Source organism: Rhineura floridana, chromosome 4 (genome assembly GCF_030035675.1).
Source record: "Rhineura floridana isolate rRhiFlo1 chromosome 4, rRhiFlo1.hap2, whole genome shotgun sequence".
NCBI lineage: Eukaryota > Metazoa > Chordata > Lepidosauria > Squamata > Rhineuridae > Rhineura > Rhineura floridana.
Window position 1 is genome coordinate 69,313,701 of NC_084483.1, and position 6,789 is coordinate 69,320,489.

Below are 6,789 nucleotides of genomic sequence, written 5' to 3' on the forward strand. Positions count from 1 at the left end.
ATCTCAGAATCCTACCAGAGCTGCTAGTCAGGCCATAAAAGAGGCAGGTGAACTGAGCTGCTGCTGCTGCATCCTGTCCCATGTTGGCCTCTCACATTTATATACTGTATTTTTTCATGACTGAACAGAATTCATAAAACAGAATGATGCCTCTGCAGCGTTTTTAACAATCGACCATTCTAAATTATGTTCTCCATTTGACTAACAAAGTTGAAGGCAATGTTTGTGCTTTTTTTCCTTTGATCCATACTATATGGAAAGGCTAGAAAGGAAATGAAAGGCTGACTTGATGTCATAGTGATGCCAGTAATTGACAGGTTGGCAGGCTCCACCCACCTATCAAAATGACCCACTGAGAATAGGGAAACCTAGGATCCATTCCTGATTTATAATTTTCATACATCAGATTCATAATTAACCTCTTTCAACCCTATTCCCCCTCTCCATCTTACAGGAATGTCACTAACTAGTGTCATCTTGTCTACTGCACCAAATCTAATGGGACAAGGGGTTTCCAGGCCTCAGCAGGTTTGGGGAAGAAGTAGAAACATTTTTGTGTATGAGCCACCTCCATAGATCCAGCTTACACAATGACCAGCAAGTGTCTGCCCAATGCAACAAGTCAGGGAACTCTGTGTGCTTCAGCACAAGAACTTCAGCACAGCTGAGACCCACATTTCTTAGTTCACAATAGACATTACAAATAAAGTTTCTGAGACATCACTTTGTTGCTCTGCAATCCCTGTTTCCATGTAATATCTGAACTAGCCTTGTGTTAATTCAATGAATTTATATGAAGAGTTTCTGGTAAAAAATTGAATTTGTATTGGTTTTGGCTACTGGGATGTCCAGTGATTCTTGAATATAGGAAACCATATTTCTTACCCGAATATAAAACAAGAAGGAAACAGGGAGATAATTAGAATTGCTTCTTAATAATGAACCAGTTTATTATTTTTATAATTTATGTGCATATAATTCAACAGAGCAATTAGCATCCAAATAAAACCTTACCATGGAATAATATGTTTTCTATGAAAATGGGATTGTAAGCATGATTGGTTGCCACTAGCAAACAGAATATAATCAGATTCTGTTTCCAAATGTATTTGCTTAAGAAGACGACAGATATTAGCAATAAAACATGTATTGGTCTATCTTTGTTAGTCTAGGTGAGAGAGATACTGCTTGGAAGCTCAGAGAGAGGAGAAGTTAAGGGCCTGGGCTTGGCTAGTCTGTGATTTTCCAGTTGCAACAATCCTTCCCAAATACCTCTTCCCCACAGGAATGACAAAACTGCAAGGACAGTGCCTTTGTGACATCAACAGCTGCTATACCAATCCTCTTCTTCTTACACCTGGTTGCATGATTTCAATCCCTAGCACTAACTGACACACCATGGAGAATTCCATGCTGCTAAATTAAAAGATTGCCTAGCAACTGACTGGTCCTTAGCTCAAATAGACTGCTCATATGTGTTATGTCAGATCAGTTTTTCTGACCAGTGGACATGACAAAGAGATTAGCCCTTGCCATTTTACCCTCTGCTTTTCCCACTATTACTCAAAACACTTAATGGAGAGTTGGATGAAAGCGTCTCTTGTTAGGCTGCTGTGCAGACTCGTTATATGCAACCCATCCACAATGTTGCACACAGCTAGGTTGCTCAAACCATACTGAAGCCAGTGGATATGAAGAAGCCTGTGAGGAACGCTATAGCCCTATAATGTCCCTCTGCAAGGAAAGCAGCAAGCCTGCTTGGCCATACTAAACTCTTGCAGCAGCATAACTACTCCCTGCTTCCATTGCTAAGAAAGGGTAATCTCTACTCTGAATATAATCAAGGATGGAATTAGTTATTTGTATTTTTCCCAAGCATATCTTAAATATTTCCTGCAGTACCTATGGCGAGGAAGCAAGGATTAACCAGAAATACATCCCTTGTTCATGTTAAACATAATTCCTCTAACTGGACCACGCTGGATTCAGAGATATTTTTGGAAACCTGCCCTGAATTATATCTTAGTGCTCTAAAGCCTGAAATAAGCCAAGTTTCTACTTTTTTAGAGAGAGCAAGAGAGACTCTCAGAGTTCTACAATTTTACACAAATGCAGCATCTGCAGTGCTGTTTTGAAACAGGTTTAAAATTGGACAGAGAAAATTCCCTTGTGATAAGCCAATGACAAAACAGACCTAGATTTTAGATGCTGGATGTCTAAAATTAGGATCCTAAGTACCTAGTTACACGCCTAAGTAAGCAAAGTGATTTTTGAAAGTGCTGAGTTGCCTGCCTGTCCCATAAACCTACCTTGTTGTAACCATAGTACAAGAGACATTTTTACTCCCTGTCCTTTGCTGATCGTCTTTCTTCTTCTTTCCATTTCTTGACTGCCCAGCCGTTTTTATAATATAATTGGCAGGGACCTTGAAAGTTATTTAGTTGACCCTCATGCTCAATGCAGGATCTGCAATGCAGACTGCAATTATAGTGTCTCTGTCCAGCCACTGCTAACCTTAAATACCTCCAGGGAAGGACAGTGCAGCTTTTTCTAGGCTTTAGACTTCCTGACACCATCCTTATAGATTCAAGCTACTCTGTTGTACTCATCTTTAATTATATGTCCCTTATTCCATCTCCTGTGCATGTCCTTTTAAAGTCTCAGTTCATCAGAGAGCTCTCTGTGCAGCCACACTAACATCTTTCAATATCTTCCATTTTCCCTTCTCATTTAGCAGAAAATGTTTCCCTAATATAGGGATGCACTGCTTTCCAAAACTGCCTCCCAGTTATCTAGCATTTATCTTAAAATATTACAGTGATTCACACATGCATACTGTACATAGTTTCTAAGCTGCAGTTCTTAGGATTGTTGTGAGGGCTGATGGATGACTGCAGTAAGAGCCTGTGGTGTAGAAAACAGCAAAAATGAGCTACCATCCTCCCACCTCAGGCTATATAACCCTCATGTTTTATGTTTCGATCTTTAAAAAGCAGACTATCTAAAATTAAAGCCTTTGAATCTGCCTTAAGCAAAACAAATGAGAATGAGCATATAGCTGATGCATTTTCCTGAGGGCCTAGCAACAGCTGCTGCACAAAACTGTTACTCTGCCAGAATTCCAAGTACCATATTAGGGCAAGAACATGTGCATGTAGCACACTTCCAAATAATCATGCTTGGTAACACTGGGTGTATCATTCTGCATATTCAAAACCATGTACTCGCAAGATAACTGCACCTACTAATCCTCTTAGGACAGAGGCATAATTACCCACCAATTGACAGAAAGAAGCTCAAGACACAAATGTTTGGGAACTGATTTGACACAGCTTATTGCTGGCAGCATCAGTGTTAGGCCTCAAGACTACCTTATCCCAGGTGGGTGCTTGATCTACCAAAGCACCTGATTTGTACCATGTGGCACTGTCAGGTGTGCCACTTCAAAGTTTCAGAAAGAAATATTTGGAAAGATAATAACCTGTCCTAGTAATATTAAGTAAACTATTGGGGTGCCTTCTGGGGTAAACAGATTAAAATGTACCATATCTATGTCACAGTATACATTCAAAAGGCATAAGATCCTACACAGCCATTTGTCATGTGGACTATCCCTGTGATGTTGGTCTGCCCCTGCCTTTGGAAAAAGCCAGCTGCATATATCTGACCCATAGAACTGGAACCTGCTTTCTGTGTTTGAATCTCCTGAATTCCTTTTTTCTTCCATGCTTTTATGCTGCTGTCTTATTGGTTTTAAGTTGTATTTTTGCTGTAATGGTGTTTATTGTTTTTATATTGTACACCCCTTAGAGATTTTTAAAATGTAAAGTGGTTTATAAATGCTTTTAAATAAATAGAAAACCGAGATGCCAGTGAGTGGGATGGAAAGGGAACTGTGTAGTTGGAATGTACCACCAGTGAACTGTGACTGACATTTGCCCAAAACAATAATCTTGCAGTGAGACTTTGGCATTGGCCTCATCCTTACAACTCTGCAGCAGGAAAAGATGCACTGTATTTTTGTAGATTTCTGTGTTAGTCTCTTGCATCAAAAAACACGAATCTTGCAGCACCTTAAAGGCTAACAAGTTTATTATAGCACCAGGGGCTGCCACCCATGTTTGTTTTGCTCTCCAACCCCACCTACACCCCGCCCTACAGCACCCCAAGGCCTCCCCCCTTCTGCCAGGCCCCCCGAGCCATGTCTTCATCCCTTCTGCCATGCCACCCCCTACCACTCCCCCATTGCATCTGCGAGGTGCCCCTAGCTGTCCCCCCCTCACCAACCCCACCCCAACCCCATCACACACAGGTTAACAGAGCCTCCCCTGCACACACTGGTCACAGAAGCTCTCCCCCTGCCCCTCCAAGGGTCTTCAACCTCCCGCATCCCCACAGGCCTCCAAACTTCCCCCCACCCCCTCCAATGGTCTCCAAACCTACTCCCACTCCACACTGGGTCTCCAAACACCCACCCACCCTCCAACAGTCTCCAAACCTCTCCCCCCTCCTCCAAGGGTCTCCAAACCTCCTCCCTCCAAGGGTTTCCAGACTTACCCCCTCCCTGTCCCAGATTCTCCAAACCTACCCACACCCTCCAAGGATCTCCAAACATACCCCATCCCTACAGGTCTCCAAACCTCTCCCCACCCCTCCACGGATCTCCAAACCGCTCCCCACCCCTCCATGGATCTCCAAATCTCCCCCACCCCCTCCAAGTGTCTCCATGCCTCCCTTCCACAGGTCTCCAAGCCTCCCCCCCTCCCCACTGGCCTCCAAAGTTCCACCCCCACTCCCCACTTACCTTATAGCCTTGCTGCTGCTGCTGTTCTGTTGCTGACTCACTCGCTCACTAAGCCCACCTTGCAGTCCCTCTTGTCATTGTCACTGCCTTCTCCTCCTCACAGCTGTCAGCATAGCCAAGATTTGCCTCTCCTTGCCCTCCTTGCCTGTAAGCTTCTGCACGTGATGCTTACAAAAATATAATATAGTAAGATAAGCTATCTGTAGTCCATCCTCACTGAGTGAACCATCATATTTCACAAACTAAATTGTTGACTCAGTGTGCTTAGATAACTATGATGGCTGACTTGTGGATGGGTAATTAACATCAACACTGTGCAAATGACATGTGATTAGTTGGACACTAATTAGTCCCATTGTGTTCAGTGATGCTTACCCCCAAATAAGTGTGTTTAGGATTGAAGCTTAAAGCTCCTTGAAGCCAAAACACAGATTCATGGTGTACGGGCATTGTTGCTATTACTTCTGATAGTAGAGAAGACAATAATTTCCCAAGCAGCCTTCCTGAAAAGCACCTCTTCAGAAAGAAGAAATGTCCTGATAGATCTGTTAGTGTTGTATTAAGGGAAATATACTCTACCCTTCAGTAAAATTACCAGGGTGGCTGGGATGGGTGAGATCATGCAGGTGGTGACCAAATTGCTTTCAATTGCGGTCAAAATGCTTTCCAACAACATTATACAGATCACTATGGAGCTTAAGGGTAGCTGTGGACCATTTAATGGAGAATGTGCAAAGCTGACATGACTCAATGTAGACTGTAATGAGTATTGCTATCAGATTACTGAAAATATGACCATCAATGTGGGTAGCATGGAGGAGCCAAGGAAATACCTGGCCAGAACCTTGGACTTGACAAAGAAATGTCAATAGCCAGGTTATTCAGGTGATGTGTTTCCATGGAAACAAATTGTTAGATTATTGGTCATTGATACAGGTAAACAGCACAGGAAGGGTAGGAGATGGTTGGAGATTACTCATCCTTATTCCCTCGCTAGTTGGGGCAGGGAGAAGCTAGCTGTGAGTGGCAGTAGCAGTGTGTATAGTGCCATTATTGCAGCTTACCTGGACAGGGCTGAAGTGGGGCAATGGCAAGGTCAGGACTCCATGGTTGTACCAATGGGAGAATAACAGACTACAATTTTCAAGTGAGGTACAAAGGAAAAAACTGAGATTTTGGGCTCTGCAGCCATTTGGAGGGCTATCTCTCTGGAGAATTTGTTGTGGGGCAGTGGATTTGGCTGGCTGTTGAAATGTTAAATCTTGCCTCCACCTGTATATTTGCAAAAACAATGCTGCAGGCTTGCAGGCTTCCTGTAGCATCTGATTGTCTGTTATGAGAACAGGATGCTGGATTGGATAGGGCTTTGGTCTGATGCAGCAAGGCTCTTCTTATGTTCTTATTGTCTTAATATTACAATAATATTAATGTTAATAAGACTTCATTTACTTCCTCCCAAAGGAAACCAAACCTAGTTAAGCATTGCACCCCTAGAAATTCTTAATGCTTTGAGGAGTAGGAAAAGCATACCAATGTGTGTGTGTGTGTGTGTGTGGTATTTTATGTATTTGAATTGTATTTTATGTATTTTAATTTTAATGTGTTTGTGATCTTTATTGTGTACAATTTTATTATGTATGTGTTTGATTTTATTGTAAGCTGCCCTGACTGCCCTATTATAAGATAGAAGGGCGGGATAGAATTTTTTTAAATAAATATATAAAAACAGTATAAGTAAATGTGGCCACAACTCTGGTGTGACACTAGGGCTGGAAGCTATCTGCAGACCAAACCACAAATAAATTCAGTTAGCTTGTCCTAGGCACATACACGGATTGCAGGCTGTACAAGACAAATGCCCTGACAATTGGAGATAATCAGTGTCTATTCATTACAAAGGCCCCCTTCCCATAAACACTGTGGGATGGTTGCTGCTCCCCCATGGTTCAGTCTCATACAATTCTAGAATGTGTATCCATTCTAGA